At 34.3% G+C, this 22,175-nt stretch overlaps 1 pseudogene across 1 annotated transcript; it reads left to right on the top strand.

The window, feature by feature from the left end:
• The first annotated feature begins 3,095 nt into the window (after nt 1–3,095).
• LOC145631631 (separase-like) lies at nt 3,096–21,957 on the top strand (annotated as a pseudogene). Its single transcript, XR_014112409.1, has 26 exons — nt 3,096–3,817; nt 5,131–5,305; nt 6,543–6,677; nt 6,798–7,300; nt 7,607–7,711; nt 7,882–8,005; nt 8,478–8,771; nt 8,845–8,970; nt 9,070–9,288; nt 9,403–9,495; nt 9,610–9,756; nt 9,857–10,225; nt 10,308–10,397; nt 10,734–10,994; nt 11,100–11,223; nt 11,338–11,976; nt 13,906–14,134; nt 16,225–16,327; nt 16,917–17,114; nt 17,524–17,576; nt 17,677–17,906; nt 18,009–18,243; nt 18,359–18,743; nt 20,471–20,707; nt 20,962–21,049; nt 21,151–21,957. The product of XR_014112409.1 is annotated as a separase-like (transcript).
• Nucleotides 21,958–22,175: the final 218 nt, after the last annotated feature.

Below are 22,175 nucleotides of genomic sequence, written 5' to 3'. Positions count from 1 at the left end.
ATCATGTGAAAATAGAGATTTAATGATAGGACCATACTTTGACTGTTACAACTTGAACCTTTTAAAATAAAATTGGAATTTTATTTAAGTATTGTCTGAACTGAACTGAACTTAATATTTTATAAGAGAAGGAAATTATGAGCTGAACTGAACTAAACTGAATTTCAACGTAAGAGAACATGCCCTAATTGTATCACTTGAAACTTATTAAATATCATTGGAATTTTATTTAAGTACTAATGAAAATGTATCAATCAATAACTATATACTAAACGAAACACCAGCAATGACACATGTCATTACCTGGTGTATTTAAAAAAAAAAAAAAAAAAAAAGGTTTTTGGGAGTATGTATAATGAAAATATTTGTTTTTGGAGTAGGTGAATATTCCGGTAAATGAAAATATTTGTTTTGAATATAGTTTTAAGCTTTTAAAAAATGGAAATAGTTTATCCGAGAATGTGTAAATATTTTGGCAAATAGGAATAATTGCATCCAAAGTAGATAATATGAGATCGAGTAAGTAGGAAGCATTAAGGATGGTTTTAAAATGTAACCATAAAAAGAATGTGCCCAATATAGAATATGTAATCATAGAAAAGTGACAAAGGAAGTAATTTAGTTTGGTTTGGGGGAAAGTTGGATTTAGGAAGAATTTTAATTACAAGATTAGATTGTCCGACCCCTTTTCCGAGGTTGGATAAATTTTTCACCAAATATTGCCCCTTATGATCAAGTGTACACCTAGGTCTTTGTTTGAACAAATTTTAACAAAGTATTTGCAGGTATCAAATCAATAACACAATTAACACTAATAAGTTGAATACTTGAAAATTTAATTGATGTTAAACAAGTCCTTGATTTAACATGATAATTAAGATTTTGGACCGCAATCTGTTCCATTATTGCCTAATTGGTACATGACTACACAACTTATATTGATCTAGTGATTTGAGCCTAAACTAAACCCTTACCAAGCAACGATCAACCTAAAACCTATGGCATGAAAATTCAATTCAAACCAACACAGATTGTACCTTGTGACAATTTATTTTTGACCAAGTTGCTTGTATCCATATATAAATCGAAAGACTATATTAAACTTAACTCGCAAATCGAATGACTTAAAGCCTGTACTCATTGACTGAACTCAGCTGAACTGAATTGAACTTATTAGAGCTGAATTGAACTGAACATTTTATAAGAGAAGGAAATTAGGAGCTAAATTGAACTGAACTTATTAGAGCTGAACTGAACTGAAAATAAACGTATGAGAACAGACCCTTAATCGAAACTTGTCAAAACACATGATACAAATTGGACTCAAATGCAAAATGATACTTCATTTGATCTTGACCCAAACTAATGTCAGATCAAAATGAATGAATTCACATTAGTCACATACCAAAGGTGATGAAAATCATATCATACTAGTTACACTAGATCAAACCAAATTGTAAAATCGTTTGCTTAAACTTGTAAATAGTATCACATATATTGGGCCAAATTGATATTATCGAAAATTTTCCAAAAAAAAAAAAAAAAAAAAAAAGAAAAAGATTTTTGTGTCTAAAATGTGTTTTTTGAATTATCCAAACTTATACCTCTTTAGACTGAGATATACCAGGTAGGGCCTTATCTTCAGCTTACTTTCATTTCAATTAAGTTCCTAACTAGGTTAGATCCCGTGGAATAATGCACGGTTGTTAAAGTTCCAATCTGTGTCATATTATTATAAAATAAACTCTTGCTATATTGATTTAGTACAATTAAGGCAATTTACATTTTAGCCAATCTTTATTTATCTTATTAAAAATTTAAATTAAATAAATTTTTTTTAAAAAAAAAAATCAAAACTAAAAGATACACCAGGAGACGACACGTGTCATTGCTGGTGTGTCTTTTAGTTTATATATTTACTAGTTTTGTGCCCTGTGCGATGCCCGGGTTGTTTATGAATTGTAATATAAATTTTTAATTTATATATCAAATTTTAAAATATATTATTGATACAAATTAGTTAGGAATTGGATGTGCTTTTTTGACGATTTGCTATCTGATAGGCATATAATGACTAATAATAATGTTGGTGGAAATTTTACGCTTTGAACTATATTAGAATTATGATCTAATAATTTTTTTTGAATAAATTTATAATTCAATTTGTACATCTGAAATATTGGTATTTTATCGAAAATAAAACTCTAAATTAACAATTTTATCTTAAAATTCTCTCCAAATAGAATTCTAATTAACTTTTTTTATCTTGTAAAGTCTATTTAAGTCTATCCTACGTCGCGTGACCCTTGGCGAAAAGGTTGAACGCCAAGTGTCGCTGCCTCTTGACTTGGCTAAAAGTTTAGCTTTATATATTAGTTACTAGTTTTGTGCCCTGTGCAATGCCCGAATTGTTTATATTTATAATTCAACTTGATTGAAAATAGAATTCTAAATTAACTTTTTTTTTTGCTACAAAGTCTATCTACATTTATCCAATGTGGTACGACATTTGGCGTTAAGTTAAAACTGCTAAATGATGTTGTCTTGTGACCTAATTATAAGTTTATTATTTGGTATTTTATCAAATATGAAACTCTAAAATAATAATCTTATTCTAAAGTTCTATCCTAATTTGATTGAAAATGGAATTCTTAACTAACTTTTTTTTTTTTAATCTTATAAATTATATCTAAATCTATCCAAGTTGGCGTGATACTTGCCGATTTTTATCTTATGAAGTTTATTTAAATATATCAAAGGTGACACTTGGCATTACTTGGCGAAAAGTTAGAATGCCAAGTTTCGCAGTTTGATGACCTGTCTAAAAGTTTAGCTTTATATACTAGTTATATATGATATGATTGATTGATGATTTCTTCAATTTAATTTAGTTTCAATCAGTTCAGTTCTGTAAATCAGATATGCAATTGACCCGACCCTGCAAAGGGCAAACCATATTGTACACCTTCAAGAAGTGTACCGAGGAAGCCAATATACGAAGCAGTCACAATCACCAAAAAAAAAAAAAAACGAATTCTATAATTGGCGCTCATTTTCCTCTGATACAGTACATTTTTCAAACACTCAGTACGCCCCTCACTCATTCCTCCATGGATGAACAAACTCAAGCTTCATCTCTCATCTCAAAGCTCGAAACCTACGAATTCGCCCAAATCTACACTCTCTTCTCCGAATTTCTGCAACCATTCTCTCTCCTCAATTCCACCAAACCTCAAAACCCTAGCAAAAAACCCTCTCGCAGCAAAAAACCCTCACAATCTTCTCCTTCTTCGCCAATTAGGTCACTTGCAAAGACATTTCTATCTTTCGTTAGTCAGTCTCTTTCTCTCCTCCCGAAACGCCTCTCCGAATCTCCAAAACACCCGGAAACTCGCGAATTTGTGGCCCAATTGCTCGATTGTTACAAATTGTGCTTAGATTGTTTGGATGTTATGTCGTCCGAGCTTTCGGGTAAGCCGTATTGTGTGCATTTGCAGAGAGGTAGGTATGTACATTGTTTGATTAGGTGGGAGAGGTATGAGGATGCTATCAATGATGGGTTTAGGGTTTTGAAGGACCTTGGAGGGGTTAAGCTTGAAGGGGCTGGATGGAAGGTTTCGATGGGGGAGCTCGTTCCTCGGTTAATCGTTGTCGATTTCGATGATAATGGAGGAGTGGAGGTGGAGGAAGATTTTGTGCACCTAATTGTGGATTTGGTTGTTGCTGTTGCACAGTCTGTATCTTTGAGTAAGCTTAAAGATGCTGGGAAGTATACTGGTTTGTTGATCTTGCTCGACGAGGTTCGCCCGTGGTTCAGGTGTGTGTGATCTTGTTAATCTTAGAATTGAGTTCAAAGGTTGTTGTTATTTAATCAAGTTTTACTGGAATTATGTTCAACACTTTGTACCATTTTCTCTTCAATTGTTTGTTTATGAATTGAAATGATGTGTGTTGACACCAATTGATAATTCTAATTTAAACTGAATTCACCCAAATTGGATTTGTTGAAACTAATATACATAAGTTGAAGAAAACAAAGCCTATGTTTAAATGTAGACAGCAGAAAGATGACATACATCTGGATTGGTATGATGCAGCAGTGTGTCCGCATTTCAAAAAATTTTGGGGTAGTTTTAACTTTTAAGAGGCTAGAACAACAATACTTGTTAATTGAAGTTTGGTAATGCATTTGACCGGGTTGCGTAGTTTGAATATAGTTTTTTTGACCCCTAAGTCTTAAGACTTGAATGTGACATCATTTTTGGTGGTCCCCATTGAAAATGATGTCATTAAATTCTTGTTAAGACTCACTAAGACTTGCACAAATTTATAACGCACAAATTTATCACTTCGGCCCTAAACTTAGAAAAGTGTAAAAAAAAAAGGATAATAAAAATAAAATTGAGGTGGGTCCCAATCTTAAGTCTTAAGTTGAGTTTTGGAAATTCCAAGACTCAACTTGAGACTCGCTTGGGATTTAAGAAGAAAAAGGGGAAAAGTCTTAAACATAAATCTTAAGAGTCAAGATGATGATGTCACCCCATAAGAGCAAGTTTAGCCCCGACTTGGGGTGACATCATCATCTTGATTCTTAAAATTTATGTTTAAGACTTTTCCCATTTTTCTTCTTAAATCTCAAGCAAGTCTCAAGTTGAGTCTTGAAATTCCAAGATTCAACTTAAAGACTTGAGATTGGGACCCACCTCAATTTTATTTTTATTATCCTGTTTTTTTTTAAAAAAAACACTTTTCTACATATAAAGAGTTAAAAAAAAAATGTCATATATTTGAGTCTTAGGGCTAAAGTGATAAATTTGGACAAGTCTAAGTGAGTCTTTACAAGAATTTGATGACATCATTTTCAATAAGGACCACCAAAAATGATGTCACATCCAAGTCTTAAGACTTGGGATTTGGGGCTAAACTTGCTCAAAGAAGTTATATGGTGACTTGCCTGTCATTTACAATAAACAGTATGGATGGGGTTGCTGGGTCTAGAAAAGAATTCTCTTTCAGATGTTGACAGAAATTCTCTTCTAGAGTTTTAGATGTTGATGTACATGCTATGGTCTAAATTGATGGTTCTCATAAATAATCCTGCTCTTATTGAAGTATTTGTTGGTGCTTAAGGCATCTGGAAACTAGTGTATGCAGTAAGCTGCAATGGAAGCTATTAGCTCACATGAAGAATGCTGCGCTGTTTTTGGTTAGAGAAGTTACACATTTTAAAGGGGATTTGGTACCTGGTTTCTGTGCTGCTGTATTCAACGAGTATACGCAATTATTGAAAGCTCAAAGTATCCAGGTGATCTATCTGGTCTTTACTTTTGTGATCAATTTGGCTATAGAATTGCGAACAATCTTGTGATGCTATATATGCCCTAATACTTGTCAGTAACTACTCATTCCTCCTTCGTTTGCAAGTTAGGTGTATAACATTTTTATTATGTGCCCTACGATCAATAGCAGTTAAGGGATACAACTAAGTAAGAAACTCACAGCAATGTCAATGCACTTTTTAAATTGACCTACAATAACAAGTGTCAACGTAAAATGACTGCTACAGTTACGCAATCGCGCGCTCAAAATTAATCTCAAACCAAAATACTTCCTCCGTTTCCATAATATTGCAACATGGATGAAATTACGCATCCCAAAACATATTTTATATGTTAAATATCTATAACTGTATAAGAGTAAAAGTTATAAAAAGTTGATATTGTGAAAGTATTTTATGAGATGAATCTAATAAGATCTCACATGACTATATTTTGTTTAATGTTAAAACCATATTATATGGTCAAACAAAAGTTATAAATAGTGCGAAAGTCCCATTGTTACAATATTATTGGAACGGAGGAAGTAGATTACAAGGGCTTCATTTAAGTCCTAGTCTCCTCAAAGAAAGAGTTAGCTGATGAGAGATTATATCACCTAATTACTGGGATAAATCAGAGTTTTAGCATTATTTTCCTGGATCTAGCTACATGTAATAATAATAAGGTCCGCAGTCTGCTACTCAAGTCCTTTGTCTTATTCACTACTGTCCCCTATGCTCCAGTAGATGCTCTACTAGAAGTTTTATGGGAATTGAAAATCTCTCTTTTAGCTACTGGCTTAGTGTAATTGGCAGAGCCTCGATTTGCTAACTTTTCCCTCCATATCTGGCCTGCTGCACACAACCTGACCTGCTGCACACAACCTGGATTTCTCTAATGCTCTATTCTATGTTACTCTTTTATAACCAAACTATTATGATTGTGATGTAAGAATCTCCAAATTCTTTGTAGGAATATATTTCTTTATAACATTAATAAAGAAAGACACATTAAGTACTCTCAGTAGCTTTAACAACCAGTACTAGTTCACCTTTGTTTTGTCAGGAGCACTTTGCTTTCTGTAGTGGGGTGTTGGATATGTTGAAAAAACATCAATAATCTGTATTTGAAGCCTTATAACGTCAGCTTGCTTGAGTTTAATGACTTAAATTACAAATTGTGAACAATATCATTGTTGTTTTAAGCTATTATACTCTTTTATAGGGGACAACAACGGAGGAACAAGAAGAATTTGTAAAATTTGTATCAAATTGTACATCCAAATGTCGGTCAGCAAGCAAGAATGTCCGGGTCTCCATTGCTATGCATTTGTACAAATCTGCTGACAATTTCTCTCAGGTTCATTGTTTGAAATTCTGATATAAATCTAACATAAATTACATAATAATTTTTTACAAGAATGATGATTCTTATAGCTGAAATTTTGATGTTGCTTGTATTTTTTTTTGTTCTGAGCAGGGTTTTTCATACTTCTCACTTATTCAGAGATTTCATGCTTTGGGGCTATACTTCTATGAGTTATGTTTTGAATCAAACAATTGTATGTCTTCGACTTCAGGGAGCTCAACAGGTAGTCATTCTGTGGGATTCTCTCCCAATGATTGGGATCAGCTAAAAGATTTATCTCGTTTGCTGTGTAGTGGCAAGAAATACTACCCTTCTCACCTAGAGGTCTATGACAACACACTAAGTCATGATTTCAGGGATTATGTTGAGAAAGCATCTATAAGTTCTAGAGCTGGTTGTAAGATTTCTAAATCCTTTAAGTCAACAAATGGGGAAGAAAATCTATCTTATTATCTGAATGCCTTGAAGTTCCTATGTTGGCCACTTGCTGACTTTGTAACTTCAGAAAGAAAAAGGATAATTGTGGAGGACACAGAGTCCCCCCTAGGAGAAGCATTGAAGCATATCCTGGAGGCATTCCTTGAATACAGCTATCTCTTTTCTCATTGTCAGCAGTAAGTAGCAGCTACTAAGTTGATTGTTCTCTTTATTTCCTCTGACCTACCTGCTTTCTGACATTCTGGTTCTGGAAAGTAGAGAGTGGTGTTGTAAGTTTTTAAAAGCTGCATTATTTCACACGCTAGTTTATGAAATACTCACTTAAGTTCTGCATGCTCATCCTTATTCTTTATTATTTCTGAATTCAAAAGAGCAGAAAAGTTACTCTAATTTCCTGCTCCAGCAATATATCTCGTTGAATTAGCTGCATTGGCTTTTGCATTGCCTTTTATATATCTTAAATTTGGTTATACACATTACAGGAATAGCGAATCTCGTGTTGAAATTGACATGATTGTGCTAAACATCTCCGTGGCTTGTTTTACTCTCTCCCTGAAGCTAAATCTCATCACCGAGGTATCTTGATGGCGAGCTGATGTATTACATGCTGATATGCAACTATTTTTGTATAAAATAAAATAATGAAGCTCTTTGTTTTTATTGGCTAATTCCCTCTGCTCCTGTAATTTCAGGGAAGTACAATCAATCAATCAATCAATCAATCAATCAAAGCCTTAATCCCAAAAGTGGGTACAAGGCTTGTAAATTATATTCTCTCTGATGAGTGTACTTCATTGTTACGGCCTCACATGCTGAAGTACATCATAGCCATGCTTCACAACAATTTTGTCGAATTCTACAGACATGAACAGTTTAAAGAGGTTTTAATTTTTTAATTTTTTATTTTTCCATTTTATTTTAATTAAAAAACCTATTGATAATTCTGGTACTCTAACAGGTTTTTCCCTTTATTTATTATAATTTGGTTTTACACTTTAGGGAGTGTCTTAAGAATTTTTGTTCCTATCAATGGGTTAGTCTTAGTGTGGATCTTAAATTTGTTATGGTAATTGTGCTGCAACTGATAAAATTTCTGAAATCTCATTTAGTAATTGCCTATAAATTAGACGATTATCTTTGTTTTTTTTGTCCTGGTGCTGTTGTTAATGTGCTGGCGAGGATGATGTTATAACTTATAAGCTGATGTGCAGTATGTGTTAAATGACCTACCATATAACCTACCCATATTTCTTTATGTATATTATTATACTTCTCTGAGTTGTTCCTGGTTATGTCAGGGAGAGTGTAACCTTCTCCTTTCACTTTCATGATGCTGACCTGTTTTCCATGCAGGCCTTTGATGCATTAGAATTATGTTCTAGAGCATCATGGAAACGCTGTTTACTTTTGTGTGAGATACATGTGGGCAAGCAGAACGGAGTTGATGGAGAGGTATCGGAAACTATGATTGCTGAGTCTATGAATGAGGCATGCAAAGTTGGTTCTCATCTTATTGACATTGACCATCGTATTGATAGCGGTAAAGTGGAGAAGGCAATAGATGGCGGACTTGTAAAGTGGTGCCTTGCCAAAAATCTTTTAAGGCAGCTCCCTTGTCCTGTGACATTGATAAAGAACTGGACTAAGGTAATTTTAGTGATTTTTATTTTTGCAGTTTTTTTTTAGTTGGCGCGCTACTAATCTCATCTTACTTTTGCAGATGCAGTGTAAGTTGTATAAGAATACCGAAGATGATGCTCCAATCTTGGGTTATAATCTCCTCGAATCTCCTTGCTTGGCAAAAAACAATATTTCATCTGAAATTGTCGGGACCATTTTAGAGCAGGTTTGGCGTTTTGTCTTAAATTCTTCCTAGTATTTTCTGCTATCTTCTTGCTCATCTCTGTATAATATTTTAGATTACTGCTTGAAATTTATGTTTCAGGAACTTTCAGCTTACCAGGAGATGAGCAACTTGTATCCTATATTTTGTCAGAGAATGCAAATGAATTTAATTGACACCCTCTTGAAGAAATTGTATATATCTAGCAAGTGCTTGCAGAGATCGACTATTCTAGTCAAGAAAGGATTGTTATTAAGGACCTTTGGAATCGAAAATCTGGACGATTGTATCCGTTGTTTGTCAAAAGCAATTGAATCAGTTGTGAGTTACATCATTGTGCTCTTTGGTCAATCTATCATTTACCATATTGACTAGTTTTTTTTTTTTTTTTTTTTTCTTTTTTTTTTCCCTGATATGGATTAATTTATTCAACAGAATGGCTTGTCTGGTGATAAAGTGTATAATCAGTTAGCTGTTGTGTATTGTTTGCGTGCGCTTTCCAGCCATGAAGCTGACCCAACATCAAAGGTCTTTCTTCTACATAAAATTTCACGTTTCTAGACTTGGGCAAAGGTATTTTTTCCAATTGGAAATGTGTCTGGGAACGTTTCTAAATTTCATCTTAATTTGTCCTTTGGGCAGGATATGTTTAGAGATATCCATGAGGCCGTAGACCTATGGTTGACGACTATTGATGTTCTTTGTTGCTCTTCTAGTGGCAATTGTGGGATGGGATGTGAGTCTGTGTTGCAGCTTCTGTATCACATTGCTGACTTATTATCCATCAAGGTTTGCTGATAAAATATTAACAGAATCTGGCTTTCTTCATTGGTAACTTCATGGTTCCATTAACACTATCTCCTGATTATGATATTTGCTTCATTGCCAGGGCGATGTGACTCTTCATGCAAAAGTACTATCTGTAATCATTAAAGTGTTTAAACAGTTGAATGTCCCACTGGAGAAGTGTCTGTCACTATTGTGGGAGTCGCGAAGGGTTAACCATGCACTATGTGCCGTACCCATTAATGAGGCATTCATTGAGTCTCTTTCAAAACATTATGGTAAAGAGGCGGAGTCTCTTGAATTCTGGATTAGTTGTTTTAAAGATTCCCAGCCACTACTAGTAGGGCTGCAGCAAAATTTCTCGTTTTTATCCTCTCTTTTTCCCCTTGCTTTCTTTCAACGCAAGCATTCTTTACAGTCCGAGATCTCTGTTGATGAAGTGAAAAAAATTGCAGCGAACCTTCTTTCAAATGTAAGGTTCATTGTTAGATTAAACAATTATCTCTGTACAAGTACTATAAATGACTGCCCATTTGTGTTTACTTTTTGCTTAGGTTTCTGTATCTCGTAGCTCAGCTTTTCTAGCTGGATATTTATACCATGATTTGAGTGAATGGCTTTGTGCTGGTGGAAGGACTATTGAGGTATGTTTAATACTCGGAATTATCATCCAAATCCCCTATAGTCTGTTGGATATCATCTCTGGTAGGTTTATTTGCTGTTTAGTGTTAAACTTTGTACTCTTCTGGTGACAGGCAGTTTTTGACTGAATTAAAATACTTGATGTTTATGCTTACTATTTGTAATGGATTTTGGTTATCGCATTATATATGTTAAATTATTAGGACTGTCTCAACTCTCTTTCATGCTTATTTCATTATAATTAAAGATAGCCGAAGGACAAGATTTGTGTCATTGAACTCAAAAATACTATCTTTTCTCTTGATCTAATCAATTTATTATCTTTCTTGTTCTTGTAGGCATTTGTTTATGCAAAAGAAGCTCATCGGTTGCGTGGTAAGCTGTTGCAAGAGCATTTTTCTTGCTCAATTCAACAATATGATGAAAACCAAAAACTTGAGGAATCTATAAGGAAATCATCAGCTGTTGTTAGTCAGCTCTCTGTGTTGAATCAAATAGCTATTAGAGCTTGGCCCGATAATTCTGTTGCACCGTCTTTAGACAGTTCTTCTCTTTCCCCATGGAATGTGCTTCGCTGTTATCTTGAGAGCACGCTGCAGGTTTCCAAATCTTTATTTTGACTGTATGTAATAATTGAAGTAGCATTACTAGAATTTTGAATTTTTAATGTTACACCATGTTTTCACTGTTGGTTTATATGTTAGGTTGGTATAATCCATGAAAAACTTGGAAATGTTGCTGAGGCAGAAGCTCAGTTTATATTAGGCAAGAGTATCTCCTGCTTGCAGTGTCTGCCCCGTTTCATTTTCAGATTTTCCTCTTGTTTAGGTATGTGAATAAACTTTTGTTTTTATTTATTTTTAATTATGTTTTGTTTGAATATTGTTCTTTATTATCGTTGGAGATTTGGTGTGTTGACTGTAGCTCTTAAACATAATACAGGGAAAATATACCACGGTATGGGCCTTTTGGACTTGGCATCCACAGAATCATCAGAGCAAAATTTGGATTTTGAAAGTAACTCTATGACTTGCTCAAGGTGTTTACTCATGTTGGAAAGTGATATTATTGAACTTGGTTATTTGTGTAGAAAAGGTGTTGATGGTGCTCCAGGAAATCCTTATGAATCATCTATTCTAAATCTGTTATCGCTTGAGGAAGCCAGTGTAGCACACTCTGTGCATGAATGTGATGCTGCTATTTCAGGCATTGACACTATGTCAAGGCCTACAAAAGCAAAAGCTATTGTGGAAGCTAAAAGGTCTAGGAAGACAGAAAAGGAACTAGAAACTCAGGTAACTGTTAATTCATGTGCAGCTGAGCAGAATAAAAGGGTAACTCGTTCTAGAAAGCTGTCTTCTAATGCCAAAAACACTGCCTTTGTCAAAGACGGAAAGAATGTTACAACTTGCCAGACCAATGGCCAGCTGGAAACTGAAGAAGCTGTTGTTTCTAAGAAAATTTCATGCCAGAAATGTTTTTCAAGCGAACTTAATTTATTTGGTTCTTTAGCTTGTTTTATTCAAATGAAGTGGGAGTTTGTTCGCCGGCAACAAATACTGAGACTACTCATTGGATTAGGTATAGTTCATTTCTTATTCTTATTGTCTTTATAAATACAGGCCATGATGCTGTTTTGCATATCTTACTTTCAATCTATGTTGTTGATTAATACTTTCATATTAGTATTGAGAATACTCATTGACCTAGCTATGATTCATTTTATGTTCTTATAGTCAGTAGAAACCCATGTCAAAAGAATTATTTGTATGTGTTATACATAGTCACTTACTAAAGCTGTTGATTTTATTCGTATTGACTTGATAATTCCTGTGTATTGATATACTGTACATTCAAGCAAAGTATAACAGAGCTTTGGTTCTCCTTCTTTTAAGAGGTCTTGGCTAACTGAATTATTTTGAAACTTGAATTTCAATATTAGGTTTCTGAAGTGAAATATAGTGAGTAATTTTTTTTACGTCAACATAAATAGGCATAGATGTGTATGATGGAGCTTAGATTTAAAAAAGTGCGCTTGAGGCGCAAGGCACAGTGAGGCTCAAGAGCTGGCAACTTAGCTCTGTGAAGCTCAAAGTCCTACACGCACTTTTATTTTCAAAGAGGCTTCTTGCGCCTTATGTTATAACTTGTAAGGCATCAATTGTTAATGTGTAAGATACTTTTTTTACAAAAAAACACAAGACTTTGTGACTGGCAGGTTTACTTTAATTCTAAATCAGAGAGAATTCTCATTACCCTGAATTCTCATATCCCCCAATTCGATTTGAAGAACCCTAGCTATTAATCCCATGGTCTTTTCAGGCTATCACCTTTTCTTACCATTTCTTCTATAGACTAATTTAATATAAATTATACATTTTTAATATTAATAAAGTACACCTCACCTACAAAAGGCCCGCATCTTTGCCTTGCACCTAGGCTCTAAGGATATTTGCGCCTTGGTGCGCCCTCTAAAACTAAGGAATGGAATGGACAGGAAATCTTAAAGAAGTCAATTTTTTTTTGTAAATGACCTTAGTGGAAGGGGTGAAATGAACAAGAATGACATGAGTTTTCTGGGTAGAAACTCTTGGGGATGTCGTCTTGGTTCATGTGGTCGACCCTATACTTTTGTGATTTTGGCTCTGATGTTTTATTTGTCGTCATACATCAGCATATATATATATTTTAATGTATATAGATTCACATTCTTTTGTCGATTTCCTTTGGTTGTCATTTGGTCTGTGTAGGTTTGTTTGATGCATAGTGCAGTGTTTATTTATTTTTTGTTCCGTTTTTCAAATTAAACATAACAAGTTGTTGTGAATAGAGAATTTGTGGTCCCTTATTATTTTTTTGCATGACATACACTGTAAATTAAAACTGAGAATTCTCTATGTGAATAGATTTTGTATACATTGGTTTCATATTTATTCAACTGGAACTGCCTGGAAGGTTAATTGGGAAAGGATCATGTAAAAGAATTTATGCTTTTCATGGAAAAAGGGGTTGTTTGATTATATTTGGTCTATTACTTTTAAATCTAATGCATGTTAACATGCTAGCTACTTGATTAATCCTTCTCGCAAACATCAAGATGATAAGCCATTGCCGTCATGGTGTCGCATAATGTATTAGTATATTACTTCCTCCGTTCACTTTTAGTTGCAAGCTTGCACCATTTTGATTTTCACACTTGCCAGTGCATTATTTTAATCCTTCATATCTTTAATTATAGATAAATTTGATATTGTGAAAGAATAAATTGAGACGAATCAAACAGGATCCCATATGATGACTATATTTTGCTTAACATATACCTAAAAAAGGGGATCAAATGAAAGAAGGTGAATGTAAATTTGCAAGTGTTGCAACTAAAAGTGAAAAGAGGAAGTATGAAACATGTTTACAGCTCCTTTATATAGTTTCCATACAAGGAATATCTTGACCTATGCAAGTTTGTGATAATTTGACTAACCCGAATCTCTATATATTTCTTCCTGTTGCTAGGGAAGCATCAGGGAGCTTTGGTTGGAACTCATAGATTGCACACTATATACTCTAAATGCATATTTATATTGCTGGGAGGAAATGATTGTCATTGTTCAAGCTCTACTGTTCTAGATTTTGATTCTATCAGCAAGGAGATTCCTGGGGATATTTTGGTTAGCGAACGTGCAGAAGTGCTGTACAATATTTGTTTGTTTTCCTTGAAAGCTTTGTGTTCTGAGGACATCAGGTATGGTAGATGCTCAATTTTACATTTAACCCTTGCATAGACAGCACATGCATTTGAGCTCGAGTATTACATCTACCATCATTTTGCACATGATAAAAAAAATTGTGTTGTTGTCTGGCGGACCCATTTCAAGATAAAAAAAAGTACAAGAAATGGGTATTAATTTGGAGACTATGATCTTTTATTTGCATCAATTTTATATGTTCATATACATTATATTTGTGATTAAGATTTCAGGCTTTGTGCTAGTTGTTACTTGAATTTTAAAGAGTTCATAATTTCAAAGGATTAAGATTTTGGAGACTATGATCTTTTGCAGCACTGTTTTGTCATTGGCAGATTAGAGTACTATTGGTCCCATTACTTATGCTTAGATTTCACATGAATTATCTCCTGATTTATTTTGAGGGATCATGTTTGATTTTTCTGTAACATTATTTTGCCAAAGTTTGATGGCTGATGAGTGGATGCAGTGACAGTGATCATCTGTTTCTATTAGTCACAAATATCTCAATCATATACATTATTAGACTTATACATGATTATCATCGCAAAGCGTCGTATTTCTCCTGTGAGTTTACCTTAGCTTTGCCTAACCTTGTAACTAGGCACTGATGTGATGTGACCATTGATTAGGAATGATTTTTTTGGGAACAAGGAAGAATTTGTGGAACATAGTGCTGTAACTAGTCTCTAGATAGAAATCTGGTGTTTCCATATACTGTATTTCTATTTCTATATTTAATGTTGGAATCCAAAAGATTACAGTGCATATTATGGCCCATGGGCAATTGGATGCTTAGGGGATTGACTAGTTTGTGGCATGCCAAAACTTTCTAAGGGGTTTTTCTTTTAATAAATATTAAATTTAGGTTCAATTTTCAACCAAGGCTCAAGGATTTCGGTTGGAAATTTTGACTTTACGTATTGTAGGGGCTTGTTTGTCAGGCAGAGTTATAGAGAGACACTTAGGAAGGGAGACTGTAGTGACTGTTCATTTTTGATATTTTTGGCATTTTGCTGTGGTTACTAATTTCATGAAGGATCATTAGCAATGTTTTCCTAGTTAAAATTTTAATGTAGTGCACGTGCCAGCCACTAGTTTGTCAGGTAATCTCTGGGCAATCTGTAGGAAGATTCTAATCTTGAAGCGATGAACATGCTTGGTGGGAAATTACTTGTACCTTGCTGTTACTGCTGTAGGGACTTGCTGTTTATACTCATTCATTTATCTGCAGAAGAGTGTAATTTAAGGCATTGTATCTATCAATATTACTAAAGTAACAACCGCTGACATTATTATTTTTTTTCAAATTTTACACATGTCAGCTTCTCATTCATTTTTTTCCCGCCTAATTTTTTTTTTTTTTTTTTCCTTTCAGTTTTTTTTTTTTAGTTTTATTTTTAAAATCTAAATACTGATTGAAAATTAGTTTAATACAATACATTAAACTTTTTAGTTTTCAATACTTTTTCTTTTAAAAATCTTAAGGGAAACAAATATCAACCTTTTATATATGTGATTACTCCATCTAATTACAAAGTTCACAATATTTTATTGTAGACATGAATTTTCTTTTGTTTATATTAATTTAATTTTTTTAAAGTTTGGTTTATGTTAATAATATCGCATGTAACACAAAGATTTTACATATTTTGACTGAAATGTCTTTCAAGTTTACATAATTATAAATTTTTTTATTATATCCATGCATCGCACGGGAGTTAATCTAGTTAACTATTATATTAATTTCTGGTTATGCACAGGCATTGTATTCAATCAACCTCGTTTGCCACCTTTCATGTGTTGTTAGTTAATGGCATGTGCTAATCTGTTGCAGGATCTGCATTGCTGTGTGATTAATAATATTAGATAATGTTAAGAGATTGTGTCCACTGGCTATATTAGTGTCACACCTAGACTTCATTCAGATTTTCATGTTATTATGAGATTACCAAATAACTATTTTTTTTTTAGGAATATCAATAACTAACTGCAGTCCTATGCAACCTATTTTTTTCTTTTTCTTTTTTTTTTTTTAATAATTAAGTAACTAATTTTTTTATTTTATTTTATTTTTTTATTCCAGGACTACTTGTTTTCCTTTTTGCTGCATCCAAATGTCTCATGTAATATCCTTCCTAAAGCTATCCTTTGTGCTGAGTCGTGAGATTCCTTTGCTCTTTCAGAAGGTTTGTTTCCAAAACATATTTTTTGTACATTTATTTTTACAGTAAAGTAATCATTTTATTTGCTCAAGGGTGGTGGAGAATTGGTGATTTATATTGTCTGATCCTTGTTGCTGGTTTAACATAAAAGCTGTGAATAAATATTGTTGAGCATGTTTCGTAATGATTTAAATCTGTTAAAGTGCAGATTTATAATTTTTTTTTATTTTTTTTATTTGTGTGATATATTTTGGCATCGAAGTAAGTTTACAATATGTCTGAAATAAATTCTAGATTTGCAGTTATACCATGCTTTTGACAAGAGCTTAGTTGTGTGGGAGGTTGCCATTATGGAATTAAAACTCCATTTGAGATGCCCCTGGCTATATGTGTTAGCTAAATGACTTTCATCATGATCTATTTTGGTGGAGAATTGGTGATTCATATTGTCTGATTATTGATTGTTGAATGGTTGAAGCGTGAACTAGGCCTTGTAGTCTGATTTTTGAATGTAGGTGAAAAGGCAGGTTTAAACCTGCTTTAGCTTGCGTGTTTGTTATATGATGCTTCTTCCGTTTTTTGGGTGTTAATAATGGTAAATTGACAATGATAGGTGTCGAGACTGCTTGCTTTGGTTTATGTGGTTTCGTCTTCCAAGAAGAACTTCTCTTCTCTTATATCTTGCAAAGTGCTTTCAGAAAGTTATTGGGCCGCTTATTTTCATCAAGCCTCAGTTGGATCTCATCATGATTTGCAGCTACTTTCAGCCATTTCTTTGAAGCATAAATCCCAGTTGGTATCCAAAAATGAGGTATGTTGTGCTGTAGCGACTCTTTAAGGATATTACAAGTGTTCGGCCATTCGGGTGCTGTAAACTGACAATTTATTTTTAATGAATATGATGATAGGTTTAGTGGGTTTACAAGTAATCATTGTTGTAGCTTAAAATGCAGGTTGTAGGTCCTAAACCTAGGTACTTAATTTAAAGGTTAGGTCTCTGTGGATAAAGTAATCTGGTAAGAGTTTCCTTAGGATAAACTTGAAACTCTTTTTTGTGTGCATAATAACAGCTGATTTTGTATTCAACAAGCAATTCTCTTTTGTATTCAGAATACTGGGCGAGTTTCTGCTTTTACCTGTGCGTGCTCCTTTTTTGATACCATTATTCAGCATATTTATTGTTTTTTTGAATAAATTAATTTGATCTTTTACCAATGCAGGGTTGTGAAGCTGCTGATGCGACAAGCGTAACAGATACATGCAAGTTGCTTAGGTACTAGTGACTCTTATATGCATTATTGATCTCATATATCATATTGGGCCCATCTTGACCTTTCTGAAACTGAATCTCACGTGGCAACATTTTATTTCAGGACTGTTCCTGAATCAACAAAAGATATGGAATCATGCGTGGCAAAGTTTTTTGAAAACCTTCCCAGTACCACAATAGTATGTGTGAGCATACTAGGGGCTTCTTATGCGAGCCTTTTAAAAGAATTGATGTGTTGTCCCTCTACTGTTTATGGTTGGATGCTCTTGTCCCATTTTGATGCTGACAGTCAGCCAGCTGTGATAATGTTACCGCTAAGTACTGTTATCCAAGGTAACATCTTTCCTTAAAGGGGAATATTATTTAAAATTTTAGTCAACATAGGGGTATCCTTTTCAGACTGCTAATTATTTGTTTTTGGGTTTAATAATTCAGAAGAAGAACCGAATACAAGCTGCTCAATCTTTGGTGAGAAGAATGTACTAAAGGAATGGTGCTCACCATGGGGCTCCAATGCCCTGGTTGATGATGTAGCTCCTTTGTTTAAATTGATTTTGCGAGGAAATTACTTATCTTGCTCAAGCTTTCCTGAAGAACACACTGAAAAAAGCCGTGAACTATGGTGGACTTTGAGAGATAACCTTGATAAGTGCCTGCATAAGTTACTGTGGTAAGCATTTTTGTAAAATTTTCAAAAGGAGGCATGCATAACCCTGCTTAAGGAGCCTGTTGTACAACTTGATTGTAACAAACTAATATATTTGTCTTGGGTATCAATATCTTAGGGATATAGAAGAAAAATGGCTTGGTCAGTGGAAATACTTGCTTCTGGGTCGATGGTTGGACACTGACCCCCTTAAGTGTGCCGTGAAGGAGTTCATGGATAATACCAGAAAAGATGGATGTATATTGGATATAAATGAAAGTATAGTAAAGATAGTTATAGGAGGCATCAAGTCCATTAATATGGAAAAATTGAAAATCCCAAAGTCATTCCTTGAGAAAGGTTGTTTCATTGGAAGCATCATAGATTCTGTTCGAGTACTGGATAAGGAATATGATGGTGTTCATTATGTATCAGATTTACTCATTGCTGCAGCTAACCAGGTTGAGTTAGAATGCTGCAGCCGCAGGGAACCTGTTGTTCTTGTACTAGACAGCGACATTCAGGTTGGTCTGGTTTATCTTACAATATGTACTGCTTTCTTAATCTTTTGTCTGGTGTTGAAAAGAACAAATATTCCAAATGTGTATATTTTGGCAAGTGGTACCATGTGTCTCGTACTCTCGTGGGAGACGCATAGGCATGAGTCATGTCCTTGGAGTGTTTCTGCCATTGCCAAGATTAGATACCTAATTACCTACTCGCAGCAATTCGCAAGGACGGTTCTTGAGTCCTTCCTCCCCCTTCCCCCTCATCGTTACTCTAAACCCTCCATCCCGTGAACAATGTGTCATTAGCACTATCTATCCTTGTTTGTTTACCTTAGGAAGATGTGGCATGTAAAAGGTTGATTTAACCAGTAAAAGTGATCCTGGTAGGAAAACTTTGATATACAATATTGAGAGTTCATTTTAGGCAAATTTTAATTGCGACATATCATGTCCACGTGAGAATTTACGTAAGAAGACACTTTCAGAAAATCTCATTATGACAAAAGATCTTTGTTTGTGATTGATCCTAATTGGAACTTCATCCCTCGATAGCTATTTAATCTCCTTTTGTCATTTGTCCCATGCTTTAGAAGAGATTGAAGGCATTTAGAATCATCCACTTCTTTCTTTGTTTTCAACTTAGGAAGGTTTGTTGTTCACTGACCCTCTCCAATGGTGAGACTCAAGTGAGTATTTTTAGGAGAGAGAGTATTTTTTGCAATGTATACCAATAAGTTGGTATCTAAACTTAGCAACTCCAAAGGAAAGTTGCTAAGTTTAGATACTCAACTTTGAGTCTCATTTGACAAAAAGTGTGGGCCCTTGTCAATATTCTAATATATTTTGTAATTTATTTAAGTTTTACCTTTTTTTTTATTATTATTTTTTAATCTTACAATAATTTATGGGCCATAAATTGAAAGTGATATTTGTATATTTTAGAGAGTCACCATTGGAAAATTAGACTTAACATGAGTTGCTAAATTGAGAAGTGGGTATGATCTCACCATTGGAGGTAAAAAACAACTCATTTTGTATTTCAATACTCAAAGTTGAGTCTCACTATTGGAGATGGTCTTATAAGCTCCAACCCTGGAGATGAATTACTCCAATGATTGCTATTTTGTAATTAGATAATGGAGTGAAAACTCGAGTATGGAAAAATATTTCTTATTTAGTATTTTGTTGTGTGGAAGTTTGTTATTTATCTTGACCATTCTATAGATGTATTAATGAGTGGATTAGATGTGTAAATGATCTGTCATGCCTAACCCATCAGGAATATGATCTTGTTTGTGTTCACCTCTATGTATTGGAAATGATTTGTCCTTAATTTCTGTAATATTGGCAACTATGTTATTGGATGGCGCTTTGATCATAATTGAGTCAAGTGTTTATTTTTGATGTAGACAAAGGTCAAGTGTTTAGGTAGGTATCAGCATCATTGCAGATTGGATTCATGTATTACTTTAATCTCCAAATCTCTACCTTTTCGTGCTTTAAGCTCTAGTGATGAATTAATTGATTGGCAAAATGATGTTTCGGTAGTTATTTTCTAATCTTTCTTGGGATGGCATAATGTCATGATAATTTCATTGTTGAAAATTTTACTCCCCTGCAGTGACACCAAGTCCAAATTGTTGGTCCGTAAATGGTGGTTCTGGGTGTACTTTGGGTTGTGATGTCATGCCCCTTATTTTTACTCATCTTTCCTGTGCTGATTTTATTGTAATTATTTGCAGATGCTTCCTTGGGAGAGCATTCCTATTATGAGGGAGCAAGAGGTGTATCGCATGCCCTCTGTTGCAAGTATCTTCATGGCTTTGCAAAGGAGGTCTGTCTTAGAAGAAGCTGCTAGGCTTGGTACCAAATTTCCATTGATAGATCCACTGGATGCTTTTTATCTCCTGAATCCAAGTGGTGACCTAAGTCGCACACAATCTGAATTTGAGGAGTGGTTTAGATATCAGAACATGCAGGTATGCTCTTGCTGCTTCTGTAGTGGCTAAAAGATGATGAGAAATCACATAAGGCAATGGGGAAAGCAACTGACACAAGTTCTATTAAGTCAAAATTGTTTTCATGCCCTATGATCAAGTCCAGTGCACAAGTACATTAGAATTATTTTTCCATTGAAAAGGCTACTGCTATAAGATCTCAATGCGTAACATGAGTTTATAATTTTCTTCCATTATCTGGCTAATTTTATTATCTTTCTTTCCATTGCTTTCAGGGAAAGGCAGGAGTTGTTCCGTCAACTGAAGAGTTGAGTGCAGCATTGGAGAACCATGATCTATTCCTATATTTTGGCCATGGAAGTGGTGTGTCTGTCATGTTTCGTTACATACTCATATATTTTTTAGTCTCACTTTCCTTTCTCACGGCATATGCACTTACTATGCTACTCTTTGTGATCATGCAGGTGCACAATATATGCCCAGAGACAAGATCCAAAAACTAGAAAGCTGCTCTGCTATGCTTCTTATGGGATGCAGCAGCGGATCTTTGAACTTAAACGGGTGCTATGCTCCAGTTGGTACTTCTCTCTCGTATATGTTAGCTGGCGCTCCTATTGTGGTTGCTAACCTGTGGGAAGTGACAGACTTGGACATTGACCGTTTTGCTAAAGCCGTGCTTAAATATTTCTTTGAAGAAAGATCAATGTCTTCCACAGACTGCATTCAATGCAGTTTATTAGCCGAAGAATTGGAGTCTATGAGCGTAAATGAAAGGAAAAGAAACCCTAAGAAAGGCCGAGGAAAGAAGAAAGCAGTTGATCCTGTGCCTGATGTTTCAGGTGAATATTGCTACAAACATAAGTTAAGAGCTGGATATTTCGTAAGTCAAGCTCGAAAAGCATGTAAACTTCCCTTCTTGATTGGAGCTGCACCTGTTTGTTATGGTGTTCCTACAGGTATAAAGAAAAAGAAAGATATTAAGTCCTCAGCATCTTGTTGATCCCTTTCAAACGAGTGAGGGGCGTAGATTTGTTGTACAATTAGTTGATCAGTGTAACACATTATAATCCTAGATTTAGCATGAAAAAAAAAAAAAAAAGAAAGAAAAGCTGTACAGAAATGAAGAGATCATAAAAATCACAGGTTATTAATTTAAAATTAATTTTACTTGGACCACATTTATAAAAAAAAAAATTATACATCCTGTAATATCTATCTTTAGTTATAACCTTTTTATTAATGGTCATTTGGCTGCAGATGTTTAACTTTTCTGTTAAAAATTCATTCTGACAGGCTGCATTTCGTTACATTAGTACCTAACATTGTCATTGTACTTTGTACCTTCCAAAATTAACGGTTATAAGTAATATAACCACTTTTCCTTATCATGTTTAATCATTTTGGGAGGTTTTTTTTTTTCATTATTATGTTCAGATATTGTCTGAAACCAAAAATCTCCTGAAACTAAACAATGTAACAGAGAAAAAAC

This window comes from Chenopodium album, chromosome 5 (genome assembly GCF_948465745.1).
Source record: "Chenopodium album chromosome 5, dcCheAlbu1.1, whole genome shotgun sequence".
In the NCBI taxonomy this organism is placed as follows: Eukaryota; Viridiplantae; Streptophyta; class Magnoliopsida; order Caryophyllales; family Amaranthaceae; genus Chenopodium; species Chenopodium album.
Note: the sequence above shows the minus strand (reverse complement) of the source record. Positions and strands in the feature narration are given on the sequence as shown.